Source organism: Manduca sexta, unplaced genomic scaffold, assembly GCF_014839805.1.
Source record: "Manduca sexta isolate Smith_Timp_Sample1 unplaced genomic scaffold, JHU_Msex_v1.0 HiC_scaffold_3627, whole genome shotgun sequence".
NCBI classification, from domain to species: Eukaryota; Metazoa; Arthropoda; class Insecta; order Lepidoptera; family Sphingidae; genus Manduca; species Manduca sexta.
The window spans coordinates 1-12581 of NW_023594716.1; the positions used below are offsets into that span (position 1 = coordinate 1).

The 12581-nt window shown below is 33.9% G+C and overlaps 2 long non-coding RNA genes across 2 annotated transcripts; one reads left to right on the forward strand and one right to left on the reverse strand.

Annotated features, from left to right (window-relative positions):
* Positions 1–2779: 2779 nt before the first annotated feature.
* On the forward strand, positions 2780–3864 carry LOC119193123. Its single transcript, XR_005113846.1, has 3 exons — positions 2780–3001; positions 3224–3397; positions 3682–3864. It is a non-coding gene; the product is annotated as an uncharacterized LOC119193123 (long non-coding RNA).
* A 6716-nt stretch (positions 3865–10580) lies between these two features.
* Positions 10581–12581, reverse strand: LOC119193124. The gene is made up of 2 exons (XR_005113847.1): positions 12509–12581; positions 10581–11491 (listed from the first exon to the last, which is right to left on the reverse strand). It is a non-coding gene; the product is annotated as an uncharacterized LOC119193124 (long non-coding RNA).

A 12581-nucleotide genomic window follows, 5' to 3' on the forward strand; every position in this document is an offset into this window, starting at 1 on the left:
CAATTATTCGGGCCTATTGAAACTGGATATACACAGACTGATCCCGGAACGCTACACACTTATATAGGCTAATGTGGGTTTTAACACCTTGTGTACGGTGGTCGCTACCTGGGCGGATATAAAATATATCCTACCAGTGGCGATGTCCATACAAATCGATTCCTACCGGCTTCCCTTTTAGATTTACGTATTTACGTTTGTCTTTTTCTATTAAATTGGCCGCGATATATTACTAAGGCTTCCTTGGGTTACCGTTTGAAAAATTTCACCTTTCGCCACTGTATCCTACCACCAGTAAACTGTTGGCTCTGAGAAGAACGGATCCTTTTTTCCTTTACACCAATGCACCTTACCCATATCTACCGTCAAGCAAAATTGCAAACAATTTTGTTCCTAGTTAGGTTTTCATGTAATTTAAGTAATGTAAATATAATACAATTAAGTATAGATTCTGAAACATGCCCCACTCGTGTACTTAAATAGCATGACAAGAAATTAAGTTATACATTAATAAATATAATTAGTAGAACGTTATGACTTATTACCAATTTGTTAGTTAATAAATATATTTGACAAACTTGACCAGCCTCAGTTATCTCGATGTTTTCCGATAAAATTAATTTACACGAAAGAATAACGTAAACTATTTTAAACAACTCATGTTTGATTACACCATTTCGTCAAAATTATTTTTACAAAAGAGTCTTTATCGTGCCATATGACATGACAATTTCCGGTTTCTCCAAGGCTTTCGGGTTTCCCCATAGTCCATACTACCGCAATAACATAGCATTTAATTCCTATTGATCACCTCACTAAATCCCCTGATTATTTTATTTAATCTATCAGATTGTTGTTAAATACAGAGATTATCATTTCCACCATAATACTACTATCCTATTTTAACAACTATAATCTTATAATCACACTCATTGACATTTCACGATAGACAAAATACGGCTTAGCGTGATATTTTCGAAATTATATTGAAGAATATCCTACCATAAAAGTAAGCATAATGCTAAAAATGTTCTTTTCCGATTACAGTTGAAATATGAAAATTCATTTATTATCTATATTCTGTAATAATTTTACTTTGGTCGAATCATTTTTCTTAAATTTGTATCCTTTATCTCAACATGTTTGAAATGTTCCTTATCCTTCCTCTGATTAAGATACTTGCCGAATACAGACGAATGGACGAATAGGTTTTTTCGGATGTATTCGTTACTCATAATTTATAGGTATAGTCATATTTATTGGCTAAGTTATTCGCCAATAGTCCAGCCGTTTTCAATAAAGGATCCCAATCTCAATCTTCAATCCGATTCTGAGAATAAACCAATCAAAGTAACTCATTTGTAAGCATGTCAAAAATACTTTGTTCTGATTGGTCCATTTTAAATTATATTAAAAACAGTGATTTAGATCATTTATTAAAATGGCGGTAAATTAAGCATAACCGTTTGTTTTTCGCTCCACCGGCCTTAAAGGCTTGTTTTGGTGATAAAGCTATTCCAATGTTAACCTTAAACAGCAGTGGTGAAAGGTCCATATAATCTGATTCCTACTAGCTTCCATTTGGTAATTCATGTGAAATCCAATTATTAGAACTATTTGCAAACCACATTTATGTGTATGAGTATTTACATTTATTAGTATCTATATGTTGTTGGGTTACCTTGCGGAAAATTTCACTCTTCGCCACTTTTTGAGCAGTTTGTTCGGGATGTCCAAACAAATATCCCGAACGCCATAACAAGCTTTTAAGGCGGCTGGAGCGAATAAAAGCTTTTAAACATTTAAACATTTTAAATTATACTTATTATTAAAACTCTCAGTAAGGTTTAACTTTTATTATTAATCTCTTCTTAGTGTTCTTCTACGTTGGATAAGGCATTCGTGTAAACTTCAGGTTTCTAGTCATCAGTTTAAACCATCCATCTGTCAGTCAAGGCAGGAATTCGATGAAGTTTTTACTAGAATTTCGTTTAATAGAGAAGACTGCATCGAAATCAGTCTAGCTGAATGAACTGTGATGCTATGATATACAAGTATGTTTATTATTTAGTAAATTATTTTCATCACTAAATCCTTAACCTTTGCCTATACTCTGCATCATTTTAAATTGCGATAGCTAAAGTCTAAATGCGTCGTAACATATTTAATGTATATAAGTGTAAAAAATATAATAATTAAGATAAACATACTTATTATATATGATATACCATTCTTCAATACTATGCTAATCCGCTTAAAAAAATATCACAGTTTGTATAACAATGTTATAACTGATATTGATATAAATACCTAATATGGTTACCCCTAATATGTTTGTAATCTCAAAAGTGTTGTTTATCTGATATCTTGTTAAATCTGGATTATCGTTATAATTAAACGCTATCTGTTTTGGAGAAATTAAATATATCTCTAAATGCAATATTATCAACAATTTTCTTTTTCTCTCTTTATCTCAGTCTATGTGGGGTTGACCCAATACTGCAACAGTCGTCACACCACACGTGCTCAGATCATCTCGCATTTCGCTCGAAATGAGCGCTATACAATTTCCCATTGTTTTGAACTACCAACCAACACCACGCCTGACTCGCTGGCGATGTTATTTGACTCATGCCCAAAACCGCAGCGACGCGAGCGCTGCGAATGGTCAAAGTGATAAATGTGCTATTAGAAAGTCTGAATTGCCGCCAAATACAACCGTATACGGTGTTTTGCCAACCGTCGTTTATCTATAATTTCTCCCAAAACATTTGAAATTAGAATTCTCAAATATTAACAGATAAAACAATTTAGGCCAAATACGATATAATATAAGTATGTGTGTGACAGGAAAACAACTGACATTTTTTATAGACTGATAACATAGATAAGGATAAATGTACAACATTTTCAAATAAACCAATAACTTATCAATATACAATTGATAAAATGTACAAGCTAATGTTTTACGCGGTTATTCTAGTTAATCTAGCATTAAAAGGTAATAAAACCGTATCTTCAAGATTGGCAAATTCCATTACTGTCTATCTTTGCATCTCTAAATTTGTTTCTATATGGAAACATAAATTACGATATTCGGTAAAAAATGTAAACAACAAATACATTATTTTCGCCAAACAGAATACAATGAATTGAAAAGAGGGACAAATTTCTTTACTTGTTAATTATACGTATACTGTTGCTAACTGCAATGTATTTCCAGTACCTCCAAACTGCTGCAATCCGTGGTGGGGCTTGGGAGGCAGACGGAAGGGAGGGCAGGTGCGGTTTACTGCTACGCAGACCGGCGCGCTGGAGCGTCGTTTCAACGCCAGCAAGTATCTCAGCCCTGATGAGGAGGACCCTCGCTTCCACGCTTAGACTTAGTGATCGGCAGGTAAGACAAACTTTGTTTTTATATAATACACAAATTCAATTAAGCTAAGTATATCGGTAAATTTTTTATCTCCACTCTCATTGATAACACTAGAGATGGCAAATGAAGATTGTTAAGAAAATTATTTCACTTTGATTTTGTTCTAACTGAAACATGATGCACCTTTATCTATAATCAAAAAATAACCTTTAATTCGTCCATGTCTAGATATTTTACTGAGTATAGTACTTAATACTTAGTTCACTTCAAATTCCTTTCTTCAACTTGATAATTATTGTCTGCAGGTAAAAACGTGGTTCCAAAACCGTCGTGCCAAGTGGCGCAGGACGACTCCTGACTCCGCTGATGCAGGAGCCCGCCCACCGCTGACGAAGGCTCCGACGACGACGTGCACATAGCTGACGAAGACTGAACGGAACTGACCGAATGAATGAACGATGAAAATAGAATAAACTTTATTGCACGGCTTTGGTTGTTTGTTTTTAATCTAAATAGTATAGTTAACTCTTTTCGCATTGCCAGAAAATATTTTTATAAAATATTTGTCATAATATTGTAACATGTATGTATGTTACATATTTTAAAACTAGTTTATCGCTCTTTGTCTAGTTTTATCTTTCTTATAATTCGGTATAGATTAGTCTCTGTGACTACAACCATTCGGTTTGTTTCGTTGGCAATGTTTTGCCGTAATGTATTCAAACAAAACATCCACTTTTATAAAACATTTTTATTATTAAAACAATGCCTCGAGGGAAAATTCAAAACAAACTAACACAATATAAAATCATTGAAAACTTATTTACATACTTAACATAGTAGACATATAAGTTATAGACCTCGCGCAACCAACTCTTTTACGACCTTCTGAGACTGTACCAAGACAAGACAGGGTATAGGGCTAAAGAGGGACAATGTGTAGGGAAGTTAATTGAATTAATGACACATGAAATCCCTTTTATTCGTTACCTTTAAATAAAATTCTGTAAATTGTTAGTCATCTTCAAGATTTTTATTGCAGTTCAGTTGATGTATGTGAATCACAAGAGTATTTTTGAAATAAAACTATTTTTCCAGTTTATCGCGATTTTTATATTATAATTTCCTTACGACGTTTCGAAGACATTACAGCCTTAATGGTCATGGTAACGCGGGAAAAATAATTTATTTCGATATATATGATTTTCGCGTAAACCTAAGAAATCAATCGCAATTTTACTCGTTTTACCACTCACGCATTTTCACCCTATTGGACCTGTAATATCAATGAGACCAAACCGTACAACGACTCAGGGTCCAGGCAAGGGTTGTTACGACGTCCAGTGGATTAATAAAACTGACCGACACCTGCATAACATGACAAAATTATGGACGGATATTTTCGATCCTATTCCGCCGCCTCAAATTTTAGAGTTTTGCGATTTTAAATATTCAAAAGCCATCCTTTGAAAGGTGAATTTTACTGACTTCAAAAAATGGAGGAACTTCTCAATTCGATTGTATGTTTTTATTTTTGTGTTTGTTGCGCGATTCCTCCGCCAATTGACAAAAGTAATAAAGTATTTATTTTTCAAAAACACACAACGATAAAGAGCTTCAGTGACAAAGAAAAAATACTTTATCTTCATGACAATAACGTTGATAATGTTCTGTTCAGTCAAGCTTTTGCTTAGAGCAATTTCCTTACATTAATGACTAATCGCTGGAGTCGCGCCTAGTTTCAAAGATTATCGCTTTAATATTGATTATGGAAAAACAGATTAATTGTGTATCCTTCCAAATATCCTAATTATAATCTAATGTTAATCCGTACTTAAACGTATGAAACAAAAGGCTCAAAAAACAATAAGTTTATTGCTATGAACACGTATCGCTTTGCAAAGTGTGACTTCGCAATAAATGTACCTATGTTGGGCTATACTTATGACCCATACATTTACATAGTTTTAGTATATTACAAACCCAAAATTAGTTTCTTCGAGAATCAGGTGCATTATTTTTAACATATGTTATATTTTATCTCAAAAACATATTAAAATTTCGACAAGCAGGTTAGCTTTTAAATTAGTAAAAATTCAGCGCATGTCGTTCGCTCCCTTATACCTACTACTACAGCCTCAGAACAAGAACAAGCATAGAAGGAATCTAAATTACCCTCATATACTTATCCTATTTTTTCAAATAGGCCAAAACCGTTGAAAAGAACGAGACAAATATTATGTTGCTAAGGTCGGCTTGCGTACACTTTAAAATAATCAAATGGTTACCTTTGGTCCTCTTTATGATGCCGAATTAAACAGCAAATAAAATGTCAAATGTTCCAACTTGCCAATCTCAAAACAATGTCACAAACGCGCTCACACAATTTAGTTACGTTATACTTCAGCGCGTACTTTTCTAAAGTGGCTACATGTTGTGTAAAATTATTGTTGTTCATTTTAATAAATACACAGTGCTGTTTAAGTAAAATATAGCCCTAGGAACAAGCAATGGCCTGTGTTATTTTGGGGTGTAAATCTCATTCTTCTCGTAAAGAAAATGAAACTGAAATCATCAGCTTCCATCGGTGAGTAAACAAAAACCTAATATATTTGCTTAAACCCTGTACATAAGTGCAAAAGTGTTATTAATTATACTTTATTATGCTCTAGTCATATTATAATCTGCTGTTGGCCATTCGATCCAGTCATTATTAAGTATATTCTAATATTACCAATTTACGTAGTCGTGTTCAATAGTGTTGTGCTGCATATTCTTTCGATAACATAAATGTTGGTATATTGTAGTTTACTATTTTGCATAAATTGCCTTTTACTTTCAATATACGGTGGTGTAGTGGTAAAAGCCACTTGGAAACCGTGCGCGAAGGCTGGGGTCGAGGAAACTATCTGATTTTCATAGTGTGTTACATACAATGTGTTTCATTGCAGATTCCCTACAGATGATGCTATGAGGCAAAATGGATCGTTTCCATAGCTCGTCCCAATTGGCATTGGAAAAACAGCACCGTGTTTGCTCTAAGCATTTCGACAAAGTTTTATTAACATTGAAATAAGTTATCAAACGTATGTGACATGAATGATACCGCTGTGTTTTAATTTTACTGTCCCATTTTAGTAGCTTCTGTCAAATCCCACCTCTTGGGTATCTTTTAATGCCTAAGAAAGTCAGAAAAGAACAGAAGGCGTACTGGCTTTCTCCTAGACGAAATTCCGGCCAATTTCTTGTTTGTTACTTACAGCGGTTTCCATTCCTTCCGAAATTTCTAACATTTTCTTAATTTAATAATCTAAATGCTAAACCATTTTTGTGTTTAGTAAATGACGTTTCGGAAGGCATGGAAACTGCTGTAAATAGCAAATGAAAATTGGACAAAATTTAGCTCGAAGAACGCCGGTAGTTCTATAGTTTATTGTAATTTGACAGCTTTTACCGAGTGCTTTTATATACCCAGACTTTTTTGGTACTTGAATACCAAATCAGGGTTTTGATATCTTTTTTAGCCTTTATCTAAAATTGCAATTTGCAACGGTTTGTAGTTGACTGACCGAAAAGTGTTTATTTTAGCAGGTCTGTGAATTTACCATAGCCGATAGACAAAGCATCTATCGATATCGATAAGATGTCAGAAGGGATCGCAACACAATTAAATTTCTTGCTGTCTAAGACACAGTACACTCAAATGTCATAGTGTTACTTCTATGCTTGTCATTGTTCTGAGACTACAGCCGACTTTTAACAGCACACCCTTCCCACCCCGCGGCCCCGCACACGTCCCGCTCGTCCCTTGCGGTCGCGCGTGCGGTGTACTTGATCTATCAATTCCGCGTGAGTTTTCTTTGTTATTATTTTTGTATTTCAAATGTTTTTTTATGTTCTTTGACTCCAATATAATTTGGGTGTTTCGGCTCTATGGTGTACAAAAATTAATCTTGTACAACTAATTAAAACTAAACCAAACAGAACGTGCTATGTATGGTTCAAGCTATTGAATAGTGGTTTTGATAGCGAATGGGGTCTCGTTAATCAACATTAGAACCGAGGTTTTCTATTCGTTTGCTTTTTGATACTTCAATCGTGTCGGTCTAGCAATACCACGGGAAAAGGCCAAGATTATAACATGGGAAGATCATCTTGTAATTAGTGCAAGTGAAGATGCGATCTTTCCAGATCATTGATTCCTAAAGTGGTCTAGGTGGATCCCCAGGGTCCATGGAAGACTTGTCGGGGTCTACGACGGCGTGACTAATAAATAGGGGTCCACGAAAATGTATCTGGTTTACCTATCAATGCAAGCAGATAATATTGATAGGGGTCGTAAGGTAAAGGGCAGGGTGATCCCAACATAGCCCCCGCGATGGCTGGACGGTAGTTGTAATGCACTTTCGCTGTGAAACCTAAAAGAAGGTCCACCGGAAGCAAAATTATGGAAGGCGTCTATGAAAAAAGTATGGGAACCTCTGATCCAAATAGTGAAGATTTTTATCTTTAGGATCGTCATAATTGGTGGGAATCCCAAATTGAAGCATGTGCGATAATGAGATATGGGCAAATTTTTTGATTGTATATCATGTATGCCATTTATCAGAATTTTATTCTTTTCACACATTTTCTTATCTTATGTCTGCCAGTTACACTGCGCTCGGAAATTCCCTGTTTTAAATATAATTAATAAATTACCTGATTAACTATCATATTGTTTATGGAAGAGTATGTTACAAACATTTATGGAACTACATTATATTCCTACACCAGATATTGTAGCTTGAAATATTTCAATAACACAGTTAACGGTAAAACTAATAGAATCACTTAGTATAGGTAAAGGCATATACTTAATGAATGACCTTGAATGCAATGAATTAGGTTTAAAAGGATGTTGACGAGGAGAGCGATATCGTAATACCGTGCTGTTAAGGTTGCCAACAATGCTTCGGCGAAATATAGTATTTTTCAAAATAAGATGTAAAAATATATAACGCTTCAAAAAATTATAGTATTTTATGAAAAGACAAATTTAGAAATATGTTTATACAGAGTGGTGACGACATAACGACATTAAATGAAAACACAAACCCCACTAGTTGATCAAAACACACTAAAACTATCAAAAAATTTATTACACAAAACTACAAGAATCTAATTTTTCAAACAAACTAAATGCGAAAATAATCTAAATTAAACACAACAGCCTTTATAATATTGTTTATTAACCTCATCTGACCTGTAGGCACTGCACGTAAGAGACGTACGTACGTACTTATTTGGCGGTCCCTTTTGGGCGTAAAGTTTCATTCATGAACGTAATCTAAAAAATGGTGGTCATGGTCACTAGGTTCACATTTCATGTAAACACTTGAACATTTAATCAAATCTTATACACACGCGTACGAACTACAAAAGAAATGCCGACAAGGCGTCGGCCGCCGCGCCGCGCCGCGCTGCGCCCGCACAGCAGCATCAGCTGATGAGCGTCGTACAACTTACATTATGATATTTTTTTAATAATTTTGATTTTTTTTTTCTAATTAATAGATTAGTTTATCTATCCATGCGTAACGCTGTATAGAAATTTAATAAAATTTGAGTGAAATAGTAGCATTCGATCGCGCTACCTTCATTTTCGGTAGCGCTTCCTTTACACCTAGTATTTTGCCTACACTTACCCACATGTTTAGACAAAATGTCGAATTGACAACGTAGCTATCTTACCGGTTTACAAAACAAATGGTGCGCCTCGGCAATCTTTCTTTGCTAATAATACTTAATAATGTTATCTTTATGGTGATTAGATCTAAATACAACCAGCAATACAATATTGTAATATTATTTCTGAGTAGCGACTCGCACATTGTATTTAGTTGTATTACGCATGTAGGTAAATGAAATTGTTTTGAGGTGAATGACCTAATGAACTTGCGTGGCTAAATCGTAATGTACGTACATCATGTTCTAAAATCGTTAAAGTAAAAAATTATTCCTGCGGCTAAACCATTGATTGTAATTTGATAATTTTTGGTATACATACTACTAACGTGATACTCGGTATATGGTTTCATTTAATGTCGCTATGTCGTCACCACCCTGTATATATCACTGATTTATTTTTATAAAAGTTCGGATACACGCTTTCCCATCACTCAAAAGTCAACGTAAACGAGTGATCATATATTTTTACAATGAAGTTATTACATTGATGTGTTTGAAATATAATATTTTTGCGTACTATATATTTTTTCAACAGTATATAGTACGCAGACCCTAAATGTAGTATAGTACTATATATTATAGTCCGGTTGGCAACCCTAAGTGCTGTATACACTGCGATGAATAATAAGGGTCTTATCGAGTTAGTAGTTACGCTTTGTAATGTCAGTAATACAGTATCATTATGACACGGCGTTATTAAATGAAACCACATATGTACCTACTTGATTTTATCAAAAAGAACAGTATAATAAGTTTCTCTAACCGTATATTATGTAAAATAAAAAGGTGTAGGTTTAGAACAAAATAAATATCAATAAATAGTTTCGTTCATTTTATACGGCCTACTAAGAAAATTCCCCGGGGCGACAGATCACACGTTCGAATCAGATATACTCAAGAACGCACCATATTCGCACTAAACCACAGTGATAAAAAATAAAAAAACTAAAATCGGGAATTTTTACGAAAATATTCGTTGTTCGTGATTGATTTTTGACACAATGTCAGCTGGTACACACGAGTATATGGTTTTATTTATTAACGCAATGCCAAAATGACCCTTTAGTTACCTACTCAATATATAATTTATCTCGATGGGGTTTTTGTGGTAGTATTCATCTAATTAATATGACTTCGAACTGTGCGGTGTGTCCATTTATGAATGGATAATTCTTGAATACATGCACAATTGTGCAACAATACCCTCTAGTTTCTTCTAGCGGTCAAGTACCATGCCTCGACCCATAACGACATAAATCTATGTTAAATTCAACTACTCAGTCGTATTAGCATCGCCCTTTTAAGTTTTTATCAAGTAACAATATTATTCACAAATTCCCGCCCAAACATTATATCCGTTAATTTTAAAAATACGTTCCATTTCACGCTTACTTGTTTACATGTCATTTAAGTTTAAAACAAGGCGTGTATTAATTTCCAACTGGTACGAATTGCATTCAAGTAATTAAGTATATACAATAAGTGAAAAAATATATTTCAAACGTATATATTTATATAAAAATGTCATTTGTGCTTCCAACTACCGAATCTATAACATGTATCTAAAATAGACATTGAATAATCTAGGTTGTCTACAAATTAATTTACTTTGATAATGTTTTTACATCAATTTTTTTTTTTTACATTAAATGTAGGCCTTAGGCTCACTCCATTTTGGTTTTAAAAATGGTAACATTTGTCAAAGTAAAAGGGTTGCCATTATTCCATTTAAATTTCTTATTATATTAAATTTGGGTGTAATGACTAAATATGTACAATTATTGGGTACATAATTTGAACTTCGTTGAGTCGTTTTGCACATTTCCATGTCCATTTTAAATACTCACATCAACGTCAAAATATCTAGAATAGTTACATGAACATTTTAACTTCATTAATCATTTTTCAGACAAATAGAGACACGACAAATTACTCCCAAATTTACTGTACAAACTTCCTTACCTACAACTTGAATAATGTTCGTCTTTTTCACTCTTACATTATTTTAAATTACGTAGAAAAGGACAACATAGTTATTACTTCGAAGACATAGATATTTATAAAGTATTATATGGCGTACATATTCATTAATTTCTAAATAAATAACGGGCGAAACCACAAATAAACATAAATAAAAAGACATTTAAATATAAATTCCACTCCTCATTATTTTTAATACACTGCACACTCGCCTCATTTGCACTTGGCAGTGACACTGCGTCGACGTAAAATGAACGTTATTGTAATATTAGTTTAGTCGGTTTTCCTTAATGACCCTCTGGCCCGCCATGCCTTGAGTAGGTTGTACGAGAAATATAACTGGAAGAAATGTACTTGTGACGCTAGAAGGACGAACGCGTACCACAGTAGACCGTACGGATATCCCTGTGAATAAAAGTGCCATTTATTATACAATAAAACAATGAACGCTATGTACATGTAATAAGGGGCAGGTGAACTCTGAGCTGATTCCGAACAGAACTATCCAATATCACTTTAGAAGATTTAGGGTCGAAACTGAGGTAATTATGGTCACAAATACGACAATTTTGCGTTACTCTTATTTAATTGATAACCATAATTTAGCCAATCCAAAAATACATAATAATTATAATAATATTTAAATAATTATTAACCGTTTTATGTTTATTCATTCCATTTATCCATTGCCGAAATTTCTGAATATCCATTCTACCCCAACATCCTCCAACTATACTCTTGCATTAACTCTTCATAATATAATATTTAATTTTTAACGACAACAGCCACAGGAATTAACTAGATTTATTTACTGCTAAATTTTGAAACTACTTATGTTAGTATATATAAATACGAAATAAGAAAAAAGAGAAGTGATTGAGGCTATAAAATTATGGGGCCATGCAATTGAATATTCGAATACATGCTCAGCCTTGTATGAAACTTCTTGCGCTTAAACCAGAGAACGAAAAAAAAAACTTACAAGCATGAAAAACACACCACAGTGAGCCACATAAGTGTGTTGCGGGATGTATGTGTATATTCAGATACGAACGGGCTAGCATAATTATGTCGACTGGCAAGGAGTAATCATTTCTAATCAGTAAATTCTCTGCTCTCTCTCTCTCTGCTTAACATCATTTTGCCATGCCTATTAACTGCCGTGCTAAATGCAAAAGCGGTATGTCAGGGAAACCTTATTTCGAGATAATCGAAGTCTTATAAATATAGTTACATAGTTTTTATGGAAATCTGAGATAGAGAAACTTTTCTAAGGTTTTTTTTAACATGTTCTAGACAAGATACGGTTATTAAGGTAAGATCATTGGATGAGTATTCTTTAAGCTATCTGACGACATAAAAATCAAGATTTAGATTTTTTAGCTTAGTGTGGCAGTATATAAAAAGAAATATATAACGTACCTGCCACAGCTCAATCTCAACCTCTGAGCTGTCTTCCTCATCCTCATCCCTCGTGAGGTACCTCCACACGTCA